The sequence below is a fragment of the Pan troglodytes genome, chromosome Y, assembly GCF_028858775.2.
Source record: "Pan troglodytes isolate AG18354 chromosome Y, NHGRI_mPanTro3-v2.0_pri, whole genome shotgun sequence".
Taxonomy (NCBI): Eukaryota; Metazoa; Chordata; class Mammalia; order Primates; family Hominidae; genus Pan; species Pan troglodytes.
This window is the reverse complement of record NC_072422.2, coordinates 36037891-36060647: the sequence shown is the minus strand read 5'-3', so window position 1 is coordinate 36060647 and position 22757 is coordinate 36037891. Positions and strand designations below refer to the sequence as shown.

The 22757-nt window shown below is 38.2% G+C and overlaps 1 protein-coding gene across 1 annotated transcript in view; it reads right to left on the bottom strand.

Moving 5' to 3' along the window:
- Positions 1-22757, bottom strand: part of LOC129138938 (MAM and LDL-receptor class A domain-containing protein 1-like) — a 464758-nt gene that overhangs the window by 375303 nt on the left and 66698 nt on the right. Inside the window, exon 9 of the mRNA XM_063805034.1 lies at positions 11323-11399. The gene's annotated coding sequence lies outside the window, so the exon portion shown is untranslated. The remainder of the gene's footprint in view (positions 1-11322; positions 11400-22757) is intronic.

The following is a 22757-nucleotide window of genomic DNA, read 5'->3' as shown; positions in this document are numbered from 1 at the left end:
ATTTCATTTCTGAAGGCTCCTAAAAAGAATAGAATTTAGATCTTTATTAAAGAGGAAATACATTTTCCATGTTTAATTTAAATTACATTCCATCAGTTATTTGCAATCTTAGCCTACACGGAATTTTTTTTTTGGTAGTTTTTATGTTTGGGCTTTAGGAGGGGATTCCCAATAATCTCTATATAAATATTTCTAATCTCTATATAAATATTTTAACATTTCAATGTAAATTAGTTTTTTAAAGCTATTTTATCCATAAAAATAATGAATTTGCATGGCTGAGGGTGAAATAATGTGTTACCAGGACCCCTCAGTTTTGGGGGTTGTGAGTAGATCCCATCTTCATGTTCCTCCAGCCCAGCCCAAGCCTGGCTCAGGTCCTCCTCCCCCATTTGTCAGGAACCACCATCCCCAGGGATTCTATGTGCCCTGCCTGACCAGTGTTCTCCATCAGAGTTTACCAATCTTTTGTTCATTCCCTCAGAGCACAGCTAAGCAAGAGTACACTAATTTCAAAATTAACTCAAGCAAATAGAGGAACAATACCCCCAACACATTGCATTTTAACATAGGGTTTCCTGGACACACTGTTTCAACTCAAGAGTTGGGCTAATAGTAGGAGTTCCATCTGCTAAAATACGGCTGTCAGCTTCAGAGGGAAATTCATGAATGTCTTCGTAGTTTGTTTTTACGTTTCACTTGGCACTGTTTCTAAAATTTCCTCTGAAGCCAAAAAATAAGTTATTTCCCAGCACACTGGTCACTTTTCATTTATCATTGGATTGATTTTTGTAACTTGCAGTAGGAGCTGAAATCGACCAGGGGGTTCTTATCCAACAGACAGCAGCAAAACTCTTTGTGTATCTGCGTTCCTTTCAACAAGCGTGACTTCCTCAATGGCATCATTCGTGAGCGTAACACAGAGCTCAGCAATAACGTTTCTTCACTAACCCTACCAGGTATCCAACATAGGATGTTACTTCCTTTCACTGTTTTCCGACTCCTGGCAGATATTAATCATTGGGATTTGGGAACAAGGAAATAGAATTTCTGAGAATGCTTGGGAATTCCCAAATTCATATGATTTTCATAACACTTCACTTACAAGTTTTTGAAAAATATTAAGTGACTATAATAACAAGCAAATAGTCGTTTTTTTCTGTAACAGGATTATATGAAAAGTTTTAGTAGTCTTCTGTTTTAAAAAGATATGATAACAAATGATGATTTATTATTATTATGAGCCAACATATTGTAACAAGATTATAAAATCCAATAGCATTAATAGAGAAAACATTAAAAAGAAATGAATATTATCACAAAATAAATGCTACAGAAAAGTCCTTTAAAGATTGAAAGGTAACACCACAAATACTTAATGCTTTAATCATTGTTTACATGACATTGTTAAACAAGGCATCAATCATCCCCGCCAATACCATTTAAATAACGTAACATTCCGATCTCCTGGCAAGATGAATAGCACTAGAAAGAAGCAACTGTCAAAATTGCCGATTTAAGGGCATATTTTGTTTCTAAAACTTGGCATTTCTTAGAAAACCTCTCATAGGATTTGTAAAACATATACTATGCCTATGAACACATTAATATTTATTTGCAGAAATGGTTCACTGTTAGCAGTGGACAAGGCCATGAACACACACTTGTAACACAGCAACAGATACAAGGAAGTCTGACTGAGGCTCTTTACTGCTCCTGTCCTGTTCACCTTAACTTTCATCTCCACATGTCAGTGCTTCCTCATCTTGCTTGACTTGAAGTCAGTGCATTTCTTCAAGCCAGTAAGTTCTCTATACTGACTATTAAGCTGTAATTTTCACAGCAAAATTAGAATGTTCCTTCCCATTTTCCTAATTTCTCAACTGATTTTTCTCAGAATTCAGAATCCATAAATATTGAAATGCCAGGAGAGAATTTCCAAATGGAAATGCTGTTCCCTTCGTCCATTTTCAGAAGAAACTGTAGGATAGTGTTATCCTTCTCTTCTCCAATTTTTTTTTTCCTGCAAACTTATGGTTATCACCTCTTTAAGTGCATAGCTCACAATTTTGCCTCCCCTGCAAATGGTCCCAAAACAGCGAAGTGGGTCCTCTTTAGCTGTGTCTTTACTACATAATCCTGCATTTCTGACCGTAGGCAGGGAGGGTGACCCAGGGAATGATCCCTGACTCAATGGGATTTCTCTTGCTGTCTCTAGAATTTGAACACCGGAACCCAGACGTACAGAGGCTGGGAGCCATTGTGGTGTGCTATATTGATGACGGCAGCAGTGGGTGGTGTGGGGGCAGTTAATTGACAGCTACCTGTTGCTGACATCCCAGGAACTGCCTGAACCTCCTCTTTCCCAGTCATAAGATATCTAAGATTCTGCAGTATTCTTCATTAAATCCTAGCATGGTTTAAGCTAGCCAGAATTAGGTTCTGTTGCTTTCAATCAACAGAACCTTAGCTAATACATTGTTATCTCCTGGTCCTTGTTCCTTTAATTTTCCAGGAAAAGAAGGGAAAATGGCTTACTGGTTTTAAAAAGAGACAAGGGACAACATACCATTTATGCAAAATTTAGAAGCACTCAAAGGAAACTCTGGAAAGCTCCTGAGACATATATAGGTAGGATCAGCATAAAACTTGAAAAGTGTATCTAGATCATGGTTGCCATGGTTGCCTTGACACAATGAACATCTGTATCAAGATCATATTTTCTTGGTGGGACAGAGAGAAGCACAAGGCGGGGCTCACATTTACAGTAATCCTTGTTTTCCAGGGACCATACAACCCAGTTTGTCCAGAGCTGTTCATCTTAAGTTTGTTATCCCACCATAATTATAAATAGAACCTCCTTTTTCTCTCAAGAATATCCCACTTTGGATGATAATTTCTATGACTACCCATTAAGAATATTTAATAACTATAGAAAACTGCTTCTCTATATTTTTTGTATGTTTGAAACATTTTATAACAAAAATATCTTTAAAGTTATCACCTACACAGAATATAGCTGCCAAATGCTCCTACTCTGCTATTCTAACCATGAATCCCTCTGGGGCCCCTTCCTCCTACAGCGCTTGTGAGGATGAAATGAAATAAGCTCTATGAAATGCCCAACAGTGACCAACACTGAATAAAATACAGCCACCATAGGCGGCCTTCCCTTATGTTCACCAAACTCCTGATAAGTTATTCGGTGATGTTTTAATCTTAATATTTTATGTAGATTATACATTCATCTGATTCAAAATGCAAAAGGTACAAAAGCGTATACAGTTAAAAGTTTCCCAACCCACTACCATTTATCTCCCTGGAGGCAACTGTTTCCAGATTTTTGAATATCCTTAAAGAATATCATATGTATGGAAAAGAAAGATTATATATTTATATGCATCTGTGTATCCATTTTCCTATCAGAGGCTCACAAAGTCTCCTTGAAGAGATATCATTATTACAAATACCCCTCAATTTACAATGGGGTTATATTCCAATAAACTTATGAAAATATTGTAAGCTGAAAATGCATTTAATACACTTAACCTACTAAACATCATAGCTTAGCTCAGCCTACCTTAAACACTCACATTAACCTACAGTTAGGCAAAATCATCTAACAGAAAGCCCATTTTATAATAAAGTGGGCTTTGAATATCTCATGTAATATAATGAATACTGTACTGAAAGTGGAAAACAGAATGGTTGTATGGGTACTCAAAGTACAGCTTCTGCTGAATGTGTATTGCTTTCAAACTATCTGAAAGTTGAAAAATCATAAGTCAAAATATTGTAAGTCAGGGATTGTTTGTACTTCCACTTTACATGATGAAATTGAGCCTTGAAAAGATTAAGTGACTCGCCCAAGGTCACACTGGCAGTTAAATAGTGAAACTTGGATCCAAATTGTTCAGTCACTACATGTATTGTCTTGAAATTTGAAAAAGAGGAAGAGGAATTAAACTACTAAATTGAAGGACTATTTTAGGCATAGAAGAAGCAGATGCCTTCATGTCCAAGTGATTGTGAAAAGCCCACTTGCCCCAAAATATGTCTCCTGGTCATATGAAATTCCACCATTTCAGATTTTTACCTGGGGATTTAGAGTAATCTGCTGTTTTCCTAGAGCTCCCCTAAAATAGAAATAGAAATTTTGAAAGGCTAAGTATATGCTAACATTGGAAAACTCATTTTCTCCCCTTCATAAGGCAAGGTACTGAAGGAGGGGGCCCTACGGGCTGTGCAGGGACATCCTGGAGGCATGGGGAGAAGAAACTGAAAGGCAAGTTTGTATGGAACAAAGAATACCGATCTCAGGATTCTCCCTTGAACCTGCCCTAACTTTGTTCAAATAGACTTAGCCACTGACCGGCTGTCAAAAGACCACAGCCAATCTGACTTGTTTTCAATATAATGATGAATATTGATTTGGTCCCTTCATCCAACATTCTCAGCTGGATCTTTTTTGACCAAGGATATACATTACTAGGTGAGTACAGGCAGTTAATTCTTCCACACGGGACTTCGGAGTTTCTGAGTTAACCAGAATCACCCACCTTAACATCTGCCAGTTTATACCCCAAGTCCTGACCAGTGCCCCCTACCTGCTATGCCTCATGTTTTCAATAGAGCATAAAATCAGAAATGAAAGATGAAACATCATAGCCAATATCACAGAAATACAAAGGATCCTAAGAAACTGCTAGGTATAATTACACACTAACTAATTGGATCATCTAGAAGAAATGGATAAATTCCCAGACACATAAAACCTACCAAGATTGACTCATGAAGAAATTTAAAAATCTGAACAGACTAATAGCAAGCAAGGAGGTTGAATCAGTAAGAAAACGTCTCCTATCAATGAAAAACCCAAAACCAGATGGCTTCCCAGATTAATTCTACCAAATATTTTAAGAAGAACTAATACCAGTCCTTCTCAAACTCTTCCAAAAAGCTGAAGTGGAGGGAATACTTCCAAACTCATCTTACAGGGCCAGCATTACCCTGATTCCATAGCCAGACAAGAACACTACAAGAAAGGAAAATGGCAGGCCAATATCCTTGATCTACATAGATGCAAAAATCCTCAACAAAATCCTAGCAAACCAAATTCAATAGCACATTGAAAGAATCATTCACCATGATCATGTCATGGTTCAACATAAGCAAACGAATACATATAATATACCATATTAAAAAAATAAAGGATAGAAACTATATGGCCATCTCAATAGATATAGAAAAAGCTTTTGACAAAAGTCGAAACCCTTTCATGGTTAAAAAAAAAAAAACACCCAACAGATCACGTATTGAGGGACTGTATCCCAACAAAATAAAGGCCATATATGACAAACCCATAGCTAACACCATAATCAGTGGTGAAAAGTTGAAACTTTTCTTCTACCATCAGGAACAAGACAAGGATGCCCACGGACACCACTTCTCAGGGTAATTAGGCAAAAGAAAGAAATAAAAGGCATCCTAATAGGAAAGGAAGAAGTGAAACTGTCTCTACTGACAGCATGATCTTGTTATATATAGAAAACCCTACAAACTTCACTAAAAAAAGGTTAGAACTCAACACAAAGAAGGGAACAATAGACACTGGGGGACTCCAAAGGTGGGAGGGAAGGATAGTGGGAGCAAGAGTTGAAAAACTACCTATCGATTACTATGCTCACTGCTTGGGTGGTGGGATCATTAGAAGCCCAAACCTCAGCACCATGCAATATACCTGTGTAAGAAACCTGTACATCTACCCTCCTGACTCTAAAATGAAACATACAATATTTAAAAAACAAAAACAAATAAATAAAATTTGAAAACTGTTGGAACTGAACTGATAGGTGAAATCAGTAAAGTTGTAGGATACAAAATCAACATATAGAGCCTTGAACACAGCAACATCCAGCTGTCTGACATGAAAGTCTCAGGGGCAAGAAAACCTCTATAGGAACTCAGAAACAATGAGCTAAGTTGTGTTTTTGTCTGAAAGGATGTTAAGAACTTCATTCATGTTACATCAGAGCCAACAGAAAGAACCAACAGGAAACCTGTACCCAACAAACAGAAATGACAAGATGAAGGGAAAGCAGAGGTAACGGCTTACCTTAGACAGGGCAAGTGATTAGCTCACTATGCAATACAATGTTTGCTCCTGAGCCAAAAATTTGTACAATAATTTGGATATTACTTGCTCAACCAGAAAAATCAGCCACTCATTAGGAAAATGTGTTTCTGTATAAGTCTTAGGACTCAGCTATCTATAATAACATGAAAAGACAATATTTTCATCCAAAATGAGTATTTTTGTTTGTCTTGGCTTGTTATTCTAATGTCAACAGCCTCTAAATAAACTGTTGAAGTACATGATATAACCACCTCTTTCTCCATCTTTCCCATTGCTCCCATAGGGTTTCAGTTGTGCAATTTCAACATTAGGAAAGCTTTTTGCTGAAATCTGGCTTTTCAAAGGGAGAGTATCCAGAAACAGAAGATGCTGATCTGGGAGGCTCTTCCTAATAGAACTACTGCTTCAGTTTAGCTTGAAAAAGCCCACACCCAGTTCCTAATGACAAACATCTGAACACCAGGTCTTCCCACGAGCAAGACCATGCTATGCCTCCTGCTCGCTCTGTTCTATAAGCAACCCACAGATTGCTCCCTGTGAAGAGGAGCCTGCCAGGGGAGCAGCATTCCACCAGACCCTGATTTAGCAAGATATTTCCGTATCATTCCCCCAACCAGCTGGAAGTCCTCCACTGCTCTTGTGAAAAAATCTAACTCATCTCGCTGAATTTCCTGATTTAAAAGTCTAATTCATTTCAGCAAAAGTGTGACAGAAGGAAACCAAGTACACCATCTCTCTCTTACCAAACCAAAGCTATTGCATGTGCATTCTGGGGGAAAAAAATGGTCCAAATATGTTATGGAGGGGGTGCCAGCCCAGTGTCATCCTCTTACTATTGCCATAGGATCTTGGCTGATGGCATCAGAGGAAAAACAAGTTTATCGATTACTTTCAACCATTAAGCTCACTCCTCCATGAAAAATAAGTCACAAGTCCAATGTCTCTTATTAAAATAAGCACTGCAAAATATAAAGGAGTCACAGTTTTAAAATGGGACACACGTTCTCTAAGCGGTGAACCACGTTAGAGGTGCACTGTTTACATTGTATAAAGTCCCCTGGAGCCAGGGTTAGGAAGCGCATCTGTTCTTTGGTGTTCTGGGATGAAGGAGAAAGGAAAATGTGCTGCCAGAAGTGAGTGGGAAGGAGCCCATGAGATAAAGGAAGTAAATCCATTTGCTGATTGCAATAATAATGGTAATACACGAAGCCATACATACATACATACATACATACATGCAAACTTTCACATTTTTTTAAAAAAAAGAACTTAAGGCTTCCACTCATGTAATCAGCCCTTATGAACTCTCCTGATTAGCTGCAAGGAAAATCTTCCTTTCTCCTCTTTCTTGCACCATCCTGGGCTCCCTTTTGACTTGTTTTTTTTTTTTAACTTATAAACGATCAGCTCATATTCTGAAGTTTGTAGTCCCCTCCCGCCCCCTCTCTCTCTATACGGCTCATTTACATTGGCAGCTGTCGTGCTGCTGGGCATCCTCAAACCCACCAGTTTCCCTTTAATGTTTGAGCAGACAAACATGATCATGCACTAGGCATCACTGTGCCACTCAAAATGCTTTTTTGTTTTTTTTATTGCATCTGAGAGAAATCTCAAGGTTGCAAACCTGGAGTCAGAATTGTCTCCATGTGTCTCAGTGGGAAGAGTATCGTGCGAAGAAACAAGTTGATTCTACTAATCAAAAGGAATTTTTTTTGATATCAGGTCATCCTCCGAATGAATTTATATTACCAAGTGGAGGGTCACATGAAGAAAATGGTCAAACAGCACCACCTAGAGCAAGAGCTGAGAAGTGCAGCGGAGCCGGGCTGTGTCAGGAAAGAAAAGCAAACTGGGGCCTGGCTCAGCGCTCTCCCCTCTGCTCCTGTCTGCACGGAAAGATTAGGATGACAGTGGCAGGAAGCCTGTGCACCTAGTATGCATCACTTGAAGGGAACACACAGATTCCAGTAAACAGTTGGAAGGAAATGTTAATACCAGGCTCTGCTAAACAGTATGAAATGACTCCTAGATGAGACAAGCGACTTTCATCAAAGTTTCCTGATACCTCAAAAGACAGCCCAGGGGATCCTGCACTACATGTGGTGTATGTAAATTAAGCGGGTTTTTTTCCCCTTTGTAATCAAGGCTCATACACAAACAAAATCACACTTTAGAAACGGCCTATTTCAACTTGTAACTAGCTTGCTTTCAGGGGCTCCAGGTCAAAAAGAAATAGAGCACAAAGACGCTTTCTCCTTAGGGATCATACACAAATTCACTCTGTCCGTTTCTTTCCCACATGGAGCAACAAAGCCGCCAGACCTCTCCATCCACCCATCGGGTCCTTCCTGATTAAAGTGAGATAAATCACAGCCCTCTCTCTCCAGATGGCAGGTGACAAGAGGGGGATGCTTGCCTCAAGAAGTCCTCCCCATCCCTCTGCATTCATGCAAGCCCGAGCGGAGAGATGCAAGAAATTACGGATGCATTTTAATTCCCCAGACCCTGCAATTAAAAATGGAAAATTTTTGGCCACGCGTGTTGGCTCACGCCTGTAATCCCAGCACTTTCAGAGGCCGAGGTCGGCGGATCACCTGGGGTCAGGAGTTCGAGACCAGCCTGGCCAACATGGTGAAACCCTGTCTCTACTAAAAATACAAAAATTAGCTAGGAATGGTGGTGGACGCCTGTAGTCCCAGCTACTCGGGAGGATGAGGCAGGAGAATCACTTGAACCCGGGAGGCAAAGTTTGCAGTGAGCCAAGATCGCACCACTGCACTCCACTCTGGGTGACAAAGGAAGACTTCATCTCAAAAAATGTTTTTAAAAAATGGAAGTGTTGTTCTTTCATTTGTAAATGTGTTTTGGTAAAAGAGGGGCAGTTTAAGCAACCCTTTCTATTGGCTACATTGTTAAAATTCATCAGACATGGACTCTTGACTCCGTTTTGCCTGGGCAGACCCAATTCAAGCATTTACAACAGCTATAACCTCCTCAAATCAAAAAGAGGAATCAGCATTATTGCTAAGTTCAAATAAGGTCTTGTTTTATTTCATTTTTATTTTTGAATGCAGCCATTCCTCCAGGTGCTGTCATCAGGTAAGATTGTCAGTCCTGATTAGGTAAAGGTATTATTACAAAATGCAATTCTTAAAAATTCAGTGTCTAACTACACTTTTAATAAGCCTTTCCCCCTCCCCTATGTATTCTCCCTTAGACACCCCTTCTCAAATTTAAAATCACAGAAACTAAAATATGATACCTAAAGAGAGCCTAGCGACTGCCCAGTCCTCTAATTTGATGAGTGGGAGTACTGAAGCCCAGAGGAGGTCAAGTAATTTGTTCCCAATGTCTTAGATAAGAAGAAAATGACCAGCTGGGAAATCCCACTCATGTCAAGGCAGAGGCACAGGGCCACAGACTGTGGTTGAATTGTGCCACACTCCTACATCCTTCTTTAGGAATCACAGAACATTCCTGTGTTGAGTCGGAGTCACTGACTTCCTTTTCAGGCTGATTGAGTTCTGTCCTTACGGGCTGCGACAAGAAGTTTTGGTATTATGCTACACCAAGACCATTTATCTAGTTCAAGAAATGAGCACAGTCCTTAGAGCCCAGCAACTTTCCCCATGTCCAGTAAATGTAGCTTCTCCATTAGAAGCTGTCAGAATGGAGCCTTCTGGCTCATCTTGATTTTGATTTCTGCAAGAATGAATGGTTGTGCTAAGACAGCTTTCCTAGCTGATAGAGAGCGCAACTTTTTTCTCATAATCTATAAAAAAATTAAATTAGAACTTTTTTCTCATAATCTGTGAAAAAATATTAAATTAAATCTGGCTCATCTTGATTTTGATTTGTGCAAGAATGAATGGTTGTGCTAAGACAGCTTTCCTAGCTGATAGTGAGGAAAACTTTTTTCTCATAATCTATAAAAAAATATTAAATTAGAAGCATAGAGTTTATTTCATGACTTTTATCTTCCTGCAATTTTCTTGTGGGCATAAATGATTTGTTTTTATCCTGCCTGCCCCCCAATCCCTTTTCCAAGAGACTAAAAGAGTATCTAGTGCAAAGTAGAGACTCAAATATTTTTTAATAAACAGTGATCCCAGCCACCCAGTGCATGTTGCCAAATGCCAACCCCATAAATGATCAAACACATCATCTCATTCAGCCAATCAAAATCAAGTGCTACCTATTTTTTTAAGTTTTCATAGCCCTTGGGCATCTGCTTTCTCAGCATTTCCCAAACTTGAGTCATTCTCATCCTGCCTTCCTAATTTTGCTCTGTCAATTACCTCTACTATTATTTATTTCATATATTTTTAAATAGCCCCGCTTTTGAAACTTAAATACATGCCTTTTAAAAGGAAGCTTTCTTACTACTATACATCAAAAGCCATTATTACTTGTTCTAAGTACTCATAACAACATGTTCACAACTATTAAAATTTACTAATGTGCATCCACATACTCTCTAAATTCATGGAGCATCTGCACACAATTTAAGAAACAATTCTGCATTACTCACTCAATTTTCTTGACATCCTTCTGAGGCAGGACAAACCTTGTGCCCAAAGAATTGAGGTAGGAGTCCAAGCAAGTTGCCAGCCACATAAAGGCAAACCTTGGCTCGGAAGTCAGGACTACCAGCCCCTAGGTTATGGTTCATGCTCTTTCCTCTGCTCTCCAGAACCTCCTATCTCCAAGTGTAGTTAGCAGCCCAGATGCAGCAGCATCCTCTAGAGACTTGTTAAAAATGCAGAAGCTCAGGCTCCACCCCAGGCCTATGCAGAATGAATCTGCATTTTAACAAGGTCCAGCTAATTCAGGCGCACATTAAGTTTGAAAAGGCCTGGTCTAGATCAGCGGTTCTCTAACTTAGCAGCACATTAGAACCATCTGTAGAGACTTTAAAAATACCAGTGCCTGGGCTTCACCTCCCAGATAATCTGACTTAAGTGTCTGGGGTTTGCCCTGAGTCTAGGTATTTTTAAAAACTCCTCAGCTTATACAAAGCTGGCAGGGCCGGGCACAGTGGCTCATGCCTATAATCCCAGCACTTTGTGAGGCCAAAGTGGGCAGATTGCTTGAGTCCAGGAGTTTGAGACTAGCCTGGGCTAAAACCCCATCCCTGCAAAAAAAAAAAAATACAAAAAGTAGTTGGGCATGGTGGTGGCACATACCTGTAGTCCCGGCTACTCAGGAGGCTGAGTCCTCGCTTGAACCCAGGAGGTCACGGTCTGGTCAACAGAGCAAGACCCTGTATCAAAACAAACAAACAAACAAACAAAAAATGCTAGCAGCTTACCAGCTAGGGAGGCCTGTACAGCCAAGTTTTCCAAACGGGGCTACATTAGTTGTTCCAGAACTTTAGCTGCATCAAAACCACCTGGATGGCTTGTTCAGCTACAGAGGGTCTGGCCATGCCCCTAGAGTTTCCAGCTGAGGGTCTGGAATGAGGCCCGATGATTTGCATTTCTAACAATCTCCAGGTGATGCTGATGCTGTGGGTTCAGGGACCACATTTTGAGAATCTATGCTAAATGAATCGGAGAAGACCAAAGCTCAAACTTATTCCAAGAACTTTTCAAGGCCCACCTGCAAGTTGTAGTGGAAGTAAGCATCTAAGGGTGCAAAAAAGTTTCACTGTAGACTAAGGCCTTTTACCTGAGCTCTCAAATGTTCACATTTCTCTTATCAACCTAAATAACAAACAGAGAGAGGCTCTCCACAAGAAAAAGATATTCATTTGGAAACAGAGCCTTGCAATAGAAATAGGCAAGCCAGAGTAAACTATATGCATATTCACGGAGGTAAAGGAAGACAAAAGAAAAAATGAGGAAGATTATATGATCATTTGGAAATGATTATCCTTGGCTACAAAGATCAATAACAAAGGTGATGCCAGGCCCAGGTTGGACAGGCAGTTGTTGGGCAAATATCCTTCATAAGCATTGTTGTGTGCAAAGTTGCAATGGGCTTTGTGCAAGATTCTGTTTTTTGCAGTCTTCTGTGATAAGTTTTTGTTATCAGGCATACAAGCCCAAGAATCCTTTTTTGCATGGCCTTCCCTGGCTCTATTTGTCAGGGTTTTGGTTAGGGGAGGGGTATTTTTAACACTCTCAATGTAAAAAATGCCATAAGGTAGGTACCCCAATTGCTTGTTTCGTCTTCATAAAATAACTTTTCCACCCGAACAAAGTCTACACATAAATTGTAAAAAATACCCTGGCATGCAGTCCCTGGAAAAGTCTGGAGTCATTCTCGGGGTTCCCACCCAGGTGGGCAGGCATAGCCACCACAGATAAACACAAAGTAGGGGTGCCCGCTGGGGTTCGGTGGCAGGCAGTGGCCCTGGTTCTGATATTTGGCTGAAAACACAGCTCCTCTTTGTCACCCTCAGGACATTTCAGCTATTTCCTAGATAACAATCTCACTTCACCCTGCACAAAACAGGCACATGATCATGTCACTCTGACCTGGTTTGAGTCCAAGGAGACTTTTGTTTTTAAAATAATTTAGGTTAGTAGTTAAAATATGAACTTTGGGCCAGGAGTGGTGGCTCATGCCTATAATCCCAGCACTTCGGGAGGCTGAGGCGGGCGGATGACTTGAAGTCAGGAGTTGGAGACTGGCCTGGCCAACATGCTGAAACCCCATCTCTACTAAAAAAAAAAAAAATAATACAAAAATTAGCTGGGTGTGGTGGCGGGCACCTATAATCCCAGCTACTTGGGAGACTGAGGCAGGAGAATTGCTTGAACCTGGGAAGTGGAGGTTGCAGTGAGCAGAGATCTTACCACTACACTCCAAAACAAACAACAAACAAAAAAATTCTAGAGTCACACTGAAAATCTTAACAACCTGCTTCTACTACTCATTTTTTTAATTTTTATTTTGACCTGATTTTAGACTGATAGTAAAATGCACAAATAACACAAAGTGCCCCCTATGTCCCTCACCCTACTTCCCCTAATGCTAACATTTTCAGAGCCATCCTTATTTTCTCTATAAAAGAGCAGAATTCTCCTTTTAGAGATTTGGAAAGATTATTAAAAGATAAGTTACAAAATACAGTACCTGACACGTATAAAATATTAAATATATATTAGCCATGCTTAATTATTTTGTTTTAAGTCTATATGAGTCAAGTTTTAGTAGAAATATGGGCTAGAAAAAAAAAACAGAAAGCGGGACTCTGTGATCCGACTTGGGCTTATAGAACAGACTGTACTAGTTTGTTCTCATGCTGCTAATAAAGTCATACCCAAGACCGGGTAATTTATAAAGGAAAGAGGTTTAATGAACTCACAATTCCACATGGCTGGGGAGGCCTCACAGTCACGGCAGAAGGCAAAAAAGAAGCAAAGGCACATCTTAAATGGTAGCAGAGAAGAAAGCTTGTGTAGGGAAACTCCCATTTTAAAACCATCAGATCTCGTGAGACTTATTCGCTACCACGAGAACAGTAGGGGGAAACCGCCCCTATGATTCAATTATCTCCACCTGACTCCATCCTTGACATGTGGGGATAATTACAATCAAGGTGAGATTCGGGTGGAGACACAGCCGAATCATATCAATGACTAATGAGAGTTATGTCCAGAACCTAATGAAAACCTGTCTGAGGCCACATTCCCTGTAAAGCAGATTTGAGATAGAGATTTGTGTAGAGAACATTTAACTGGGTAAAATCCTAGGAACCAACAACTGTGGCGAAAAAGCTGAATTGGATAAAGGGAGTTGAGATGTGAGGCAGTCACAACAAATACCTCAGCTAATCTCAAGGGGGAGCTGAGAAGCTGGGGTGACCCTTCAGAGTTGCCCTAAATTGAGGCAGGAGTATGGAGTTTTAATACCTTTCACTGGCCATTCTTCAGATACGAGTTGTCCCCAAGGATGGACATCAGCTTGACAAGTTATTAATTAGATCTCCTGAGAATAAATTCTAGAGAGAATCAGCTGAGAGGCATGATTTGCCAACACTCCCAATAGCTGGGCAAACTTCAGTTTTGAGGGAGGATTTGGGTCACACACAAAAGTCTCCACAACCAATTATTCATGGGAAATTCTATGTAGGCAGAGCTATTTCATGGCCAGTTAATCAAAACTACATAATCTATTTGGTTAAGCAAAAGAAATTAAAAAGATAAAATAAAATCTATATATTAACACTCAAAAGTTTTTAATGCATTTGCCTTGCATTTCGTATGTTTTGCCTTGCATTTCATATGTTTTGCCTTGCATTTGTTTATTTGCTTTTAAGAACCTTTAGAGAACAATAATTACTAATATAATATGGAGTAGCACAGCACCCACAATTGCGTTTGAAATGTGAAATTGTATTAGTCAGCTCATGTTAATAACAGTACCCACTACTATGCTTACATTTATGAGAAGATTGTTAGTGCTATGGTGATATGAGGTGGGTTGTTATTAGACAAGTAGTATAATTTTTTTTAGATAATCACATTAACAGTATACTATAGTAATATAGATGAACAAAATGTATGATTCGTAAAAGACCCTACTATTTTTTCTCTGGGGGTAGGCAGAAATCAGTGATGTATTTTTAAAATAACGTGATTTTTTTCTGTCATGTTAAATGTTTATTTATATTGTCTTTGCATTATATATATGTGTGTGTATATATATATTTTTTTTCCCCAGACTAGGCTAATGATCTCAAATGTTTCATACTTCTTGACAAAAGTTCAATTACCTAAAGAGCCAAAATATGAATATTTTAAGCTAAAACTCAAGTTGCTTGCTTAAAATTCACAGGTATCTCTTATTACCCAAGATAACCTGCTCTCCAGGATATAAGGAATTATTTATATTAATGCTACCCATTTTTACAACCCAAATCAAGTGCAATTGCATTAATATTCCCATGTCTTGTAGCACAATTTAATAATTCCATTTTTCTTTTCTTTGTTTTTTTGAGATGGGGTCTCGCTGTGTTGCCCAGGCTGGATGCAGTGGCATGATCACGGCTCACTGCAGCCTCAACCTCCCGGGCTCAAGAGATCCTTTCATCTCAGCCTCTGAGTAGCTGGGACTACAGGCATGTGCCACCATGCCCAGCTAATTTTTGTATTTTTTGTAGAGATGAGGTTTTGCCATGTTGCCCAGACTGGTCTGGAACTCCTGGGCTTAAGCGATCCTCCTGCCTCAGCCTCTTAAAGTGCTGAGATTACAGGTGTGAGCCACTGAGCCTGGCTTGATAGTTCCATCTTATTTCATGGCTATGTATGCCTGATGTTGTAAGTTATTTTATCACTACTTCCCATTCCCTCTTAACAATTATATTGTTGATCGTTTGTTGAAATAATGTTGGCCTCCTTTCAGAACTCATTGTGGGGCATACAGTATTTCCAGGAACTGAAGAAATATTTGAAAAATCTGTCTAATAAATTTCAAAACTGAAAAGAATATAAAGCCATATTTCAAGGATCCCTGTGAGCACAAAAGAACAAATACAAAGAAAACCCACATAGGCACACCCTAGCCAAACTGCCAAAAATCTGTGTCAGAGAGAAAACTGTTAAAAGCGGCTGGAAAAAAAAGCATAAATCACCTTCAAAGAATAATTATTAGACCTCTTTAATAGATGCAATGGAAACCAGAAGGAAAAGGAATGTTATCTTTAGAGTGTTGAAAGAAAGTAACTGCCAGTGCATTTGTTTTCTATTGATACCCAGGTCATTTGTTTTATTTTAGTTTCTATTAGTTTTCTATTGCTATGTAACAAACAACCACAAACCTAGAGACTTGCAACACTCATTTATTATCTCTTAGTTTCTGTAGGTCGGAGGTCTAGGATGGCATGGCATGGCTGTCTGCTTAGGGTCTCAAAAGGTAGTAATAAAAGTACAAGGTACGATGGCTCTATCTGGAGGCTGGGGGGCGGAAATCTACTTCCTGGCTTATTCTCATTTAGATGGTTGGCAGAATTCAGTTTCTTGTGGCTACAAGACTGAGATCCTTGTTTTATTGCTGCCTGTCTGCTGAGGATTTCTTTCATCTCCTTAAGCCCACCTGTCATATCTTTTCATGTGGCTCCTTACATCTTTAAACCAGCAGTGGTATATCAAGCCCTCTTCTTATTTGCTTTTTCCCCTACTTTTTCTTTATTGTGATAAAATACACATAACATAAAATGTATTATTATCGAAACCATTTTAAGTGCACAACTTAGGAGTATTAAGTGCTTTCATATTGCTGCACAACCATCACCAACATCCATGTCCAAAACTCTTTTCATCTCACAAAACTGACATCTGTACCTATTACACAAGAATTATCCACTCCTTTCTTCCCTCAGGCCCAGGAATCTACCATTCTACTTTCTGTCTCTAAGATTTAGGCTATTCACTATACCTCAGATAAGTCTAATCATATCATTACTTCTTTTTGTGACTGGCTTATTTCACTGAGCAGTATGTCCTCAAGTTTTTTTATTTTATTTTATTTATTTTCATTTATTTACTTATCTCTTTGGACAGAGTTTTGCTCTATTGCCCAGGCTGGAGTGCAGTGGCACGAGCGATTTCAGGTCACTACAACCTCGTCTTCCCAGGTTCAAGCAATTCTCCTGCCTCAGCCTCCTGAGTAGCTGGGATTACAGATGCACACCACCACTCCCAGCTAATTTTTGTATTTTTAGTAGAGATGGGATTTCACCATGTTGGCCATGTTGGTCTCAAACTCCTGACCTCAGGTGATCCACCTACCTCAGCCTCCCGAAGTGCTAGGATTACAGGTGTGAGTAACCGCACCTGGCCATGTCCTCAAGTTTTATTCACTTTGTAGTGCATGTCAGAATTTCTTTCCTTGTTATGACTAAATAACATTCCATTGTATGCATTCACCACATTTTTCTGATCCACTCATCAGTCAATGAATAATTGGGTTACTTTCAGGTTTTAGCTATTGTGAATAATGTTTCTATGAACACGAGTGTGCAAATATCTCTTTGAGATCTTGCTTTTAATTATTTTGAGTATATACCCAAAACTGGAATTGCCGAATCACATGGTAATTATATTTTTAATTTTTTTGAAGAATTGCTTTCCTCTTCCACAGTAGCTATGCCACTTTACATTCCTTAACAGTGCGCAAGAGTTCTAATTTCCACATCCTCACCAACACTTGTTCACTTCTGGATTGGTTTTTTGTTTGGTTTTGTTTTGGGTTTTTATTATTTTTGGGTAGTAATCTAATGGATGCAAGGTGGTATCTCATTGTTTTGATTTGCATTTCCCTAATGTTGGTGATGTTGGACATCTTTTCACATGCTTATTGGAGAAATGTCCATTAAAATATTTTGTCTTCTTTGGAGAAATGTCCATTAAAATATTTTGTCTATTTTTGAATTGAGCTGTTGGTCTATTATTGAGTTTTAGAAGTTCTCTCCTATATTGTGGATATCAATCTCTTATCAGATATATAGTTTGCAAGAAGTTTCTCCCCTTCTTGGGGTTGCCTTTTTACTCTGTTGATAGTGTTTTAGGATGCAAAAAATTTTAAAGCTCTCATAAAGTCCGATTTGTCTATTTTTTATTTTGTTGCCTGTGTCTTTGGTGTCATCCATTAAATCATTGACAGACACAGCATCATAAGGTTTCTGTCCTATATTTTCTTCTGAGAGTTTTATAGTTTTAGGTCTTATATTTAGTTTATGGATTGATTTTGAGTTAGTTTTTGAATATGACGTTAGGTAAGGGTCCAACTTCATACTTTTGCAAGTTGATATCTAGTTTTCCCAGCAGCATGTATTGAAAATACTGGATTTTACCAATTGAATGGTATTGGTACCTTTGCCAAAAAAAAAAATCACTTTTTCATATATGTGAGGATTTATTTCTGGACTCTGTAATCTATTCCACTGATCTATACATTGGTCTTTTTGGCAGTACCATACTGTTTTGTTTACTGTAGTTTTGTAATAAGTTTTGAAATCAGGGTGTGTGTGTCCTCCAACTTTGTTCCTCTTTTTCAGAATTATTTTGTCTATTTGGGGTTCTTTGAGATTCAATATGAACTTACTTTCTATTTCAGCTAAAAAATGTTGACTGGTATTTTAACAGGGATTATATTGAATCTGTAGATCACTTTGAGTGATACTGACATCTTAAGAATATTACGTCTTCTGATCTATGAACATGGAATATCTTTTCATTACCTATATTTTTAAAAATTTATTTCAGAAATGTTTTTTATTTTTTATTGTACAAGTCTTTCACCATCTTAATTCCTAAAGACTTTTATTCTTTTTTATGTTATTGCAAGAGAATTGGTTTTTTAATTTCCTTTTTGGATGGTTCATAGCTAATGTAAAGAAATGCAACCAATTTTTGTATTTTAACTTTACATTTTGTTGAATTCATTTTTTAGTTCTAACAGGGTTTTTTGTAGAACTTACAGGGATATTTACATATAAAAATTCTTTGTTTCCAATTTGTATGACTTTTATTTCATTTTCTTTATTCCTATTATTTTCTTTTTTGTTATGTTTTAAACTAATTGCTTTTGCTAGTACTACGAATAGAAGTGGCAAACATGGATATGGATGGACATCCTTTCCTTATTCCTGATCTTAGAAGAAAAGCTTTTAGTCTTTCACCAATGAGTATAATGTAGCTGTGAGTTTTTCATACATGGCTTTTATTATGTTGAGGTGGTTTCCTTTTATTCCTGGTTTGTTGAGTATTTTTATCCTGAATTAAATATTGAATTGTATCAAATGTTTTTTTCTGCATCAATTGAGGTGACCACGTGTTTTTTTCTTTCCTTTGTTCTGTTAATGTGGTGCATTACATAGACAGATATTCCTAGGTTGAACCATTCCTGCATTCCAGGAAAAAAATCCCACTTGGTCATGTTGTATAATCTTTTTAATATGCTTCTGAAATAAGTTTGCTAATATTTTGTTGAGGATTTTGCATAAAGGATCATAAAGGATATAGGTTCATAGTTTTTTTTTGCAGTCTCTTTGTCTGGCTTGAGTCTCAGGGTAATGCTGGCCTCATTGAATAAGTTAGAAAATATTCCTTGTCTTCAATTTTTTGGAAAAAATTGAGAGGATTGTTGTTAGTTCTTTTTTACATACTTGGCAAACTTCACCACTGACATTAATGGAACAGTTCCAGGGCTTTACTTTGTTGGCAGATCTTTTATTACTCATCAAATCTCTTTGCTAGTTGTAGGTCCATTCAGATTTTCTATTTCTTTGTGCTTTAATCTTGGTAGGTTTTACATTTCTAGGAATCTGTTTATTATACTTAAGTTATCCAATTTTGTGGCATGTACTTGTATATGGTACTCTAATCTTATAATCTTTTTTATTTATGTAGAATTGAAAGTAATGTCCCCACTTTTATTTCTGATTATAGTAATTTGAATCTTCTCTCTCTCTCTTTGTCTATCCCTCTCTCTGTCTCTCTCCCTTTCTCTCTCTCCCTAGGTCCATTTCATTAAAGGTTTGTCAATTTTACCAATCTTTTTGAAGAATCAATGTTTGATTTCTTTGATTTGCTTTATTATCTTTATATTATTTATTCATTTCTATCAAAGCTTTTCACTTCTACCTGCCTTCAGAATAGATCCAGAATCTGCCCACTTCTGACCATCTCTACTGCTCTCTCCCTACCTAGCTCAAGTCACCATCATTTCCTTATTCAGTCCTTGGAATACTCCCCAACTTCTCTTTCTGCTTCCATTTCTGGCACTGGCCAACAGTTGGCAGTTTGCTGGTGATGTCGTCTAGACTTTGGTGTTGCTAGTACCTGAACTTACAATAACAGCTGAGCTGTAGTGATCTTCCGTTGAACATAAAGATTTGCACATATCAACAACATTAAACAAGGTCACTCCGTAGACTGAGAAATAAAACCACACAAAAAGAAGCCCACTCTATTCATTTCTGAACACAGACAAAAAAAGATCACAGTGTAAACTCGAAACTCCTCAAATATTCATTCCCCTTTCCTGACTGACATGAGTATTGTATTTTAACCAATTATAACTTTAGTTCAATTTCTCTCACCTCCTAAATAAAATTCGTTCAGATATACAATTACAGAATTATCCTATTTCTTGAAAACATCCAATCAAAAGAAAATTCTTGCTTCCTTGAGCCCTTCTCTAAATGACCCAACACAAGTCCAAATCCTAGAACAAGTTCCTCTTGTTAAGCCACGTCCCAGTTTCTCCTAGTAGGCTATTTTCCTTGCTTAGCAACTATCAATAAACCCAATCTTGTTACAGGTGGTCATTGACGATGGGCATCAATAACCCCCTTCTATCTCTTCTCAATGTAGCAAACACAGTGATTGTGGCAAGTCAGATCTTGCAAGTCTTCTGTTCAAAATGCTCCCAGTCTCATTTAAAAGCTAGTGTCCTTACAATCACCCATAAGGCCTCGGCTGAAATGGTCCTCAACCTTGGCTGCACATAATTTAAAAACTGTGAATGCCAGGATTCTACCCTAGAGATTGTGATTTAATTAGCCCTGCCTCAAGACTTTTTATTTCGACTTTTATTTTAGATATAGTGAATACATGTGCAAATTTTTTACATGGCAATGTTGCACGATGCTGAGGTTTGGAGTACAGATCCCATAACCCAGGTAGTGAGCACAGTACCCAATAGGTAGTTTTGAAACCCGCCCACCTCTCCACCCTCCAGTAGTCCATTGTCTATTGTGTCCATATTTATGTGCATGTGAACTCAATGTTTTAGTTCCCACTTACGAGTGAGAACATGTGGTATTTGGTTTCCGTTTCTGTTAATTTGCTTAGGATTCCGGCCTCCAACTCAATCCATGTTGCTGCAAAGAACTCTGAGTGTCTCTCACACACAGCCAATGTTGGGAACCATTGCTCTAGGTGGGCTGCTCTTCCTCAGCCTTATTATCCTATAATTGTTCTCTATAATCAACCTCGTCCAGCCACATTGGTCCCCTTGCTATTATTGTTCAAATTCACCAGATGTATTCCTGTCCCAATCCCTTAGTTCCTTCTTTCTGCTTAGAACACTCTTTCTTTTCTTTTGAGATATCTCAAAGCTTGTTTCCTCACCTTCTCAAGTCTTTGTTACAATGCCACCTTGTAACTGAGATGCACTATGACCACTCTCTTGGAAATTGCAAAGTTCCCTTGCCTTCCCCCATTGCCCTTTCCTTGCCTCATTTTTTTTTCTACAGCATACATCCCTTCTAAAAATAGTACATAATTTATTCACTCATTATAAGGGTCAGTCTCTCCCAAGCTAGGAAGCAGGGCCCTAATATTAATCCTCTTTATGCCTTATTTTACAGAGCTATAAATTAGTTTGTGCATGCAAATTTACTTCAAACACTGTCAGCTATAAAGTAAGTGCTTAAAAGTAAGCATGTGAGTATTTATACTACATAAATTAACTAAATTATTATGTGGTCTTTTAGGTGTCTTTCAACATATAACCCAAAGAGATAATTATATCACATCAGAAGCAGTGTACATTACACTCCCTACAGTGGTGTGTTTCTGCAAGGCAGGGAGACATCGATTGCTTGGATGCTTGGAACACTTAGTGTTAGGTGGGGAAGGCTCTTTCCACCCCCTTTTTACCTATCACACACATTGCTAACCTGAAAATGGAAACAAAATGAACAAGAGTAGTGGCATGTGAGAAAAGAGAATAACTGAATAGTTTCAGCAGATAAGCAACAAAAAGAAAAGGAAAGGCAGTAATACTTCTAACACAATTTTAAGAGTGAAGAAGAACAATGATCTTGTCAAAAAAAATAATATCCCAGCCGAGCTCAAAGTATGACATGGAAAAAAAAATCCACTCTCTCCACAGTCACCATTAATAATCTAATGTATTGAAACTTAATCTTAAATAATTACAGAAAAAGGCTTTCTTGTTAAATGCCTGACTTTTATTCTCAATAGAATTTTCAATGGCGGAAGAAGAATCACTTATTTTCACTACTATCCTGAATTCTCCTAATTTAACAACATGATTATCTGCAGCAAAGATTGATCAAAATAGCATGGGTTATTTATCAGATTTTACCTGACTATAGAAATAGTTTTCACTTTTCTTTATCGGAGATCAGTGACTTCCATAAATGAGGGTGAATGGACGTTTTCTCCACTTCTTGATTTCATGCCACAGAAATGATGAGCCTTCACCAGAAACAACCTCCCATTAGGGTCTTTCACAATGACATCTGTCTAGAGGGGTTTGTCTGAATAGAAAATAGTTGTCTAGATTTTAAACTTGAGGACAATGAGAAGAGAATGGAAATCCAGTTTACTAAGGAAAAATAACTAGATAGCCTTTTTTTCCCTACAGAGACTTATTTGCCAATATGCATTTAATAAAAGGGGAAGATACTCAATAATTAGCAAGTGTAGGTATATTTTCAGACTTTTTTTCCTTGTATTCAGGGCTATAGAAAAAGAATATAAGATAGAACATAGAAAACAGCAGCTCATTTTTCTAGACCTTACAAAATTAAAAGTAATTTGTAATTATACAGAGAGACACATCATAGAAATCCTTTAATATTATAATTAAGATGAAGTATCTCCAATCTAGCCAAAAAGGCCTACTCAGAAACATT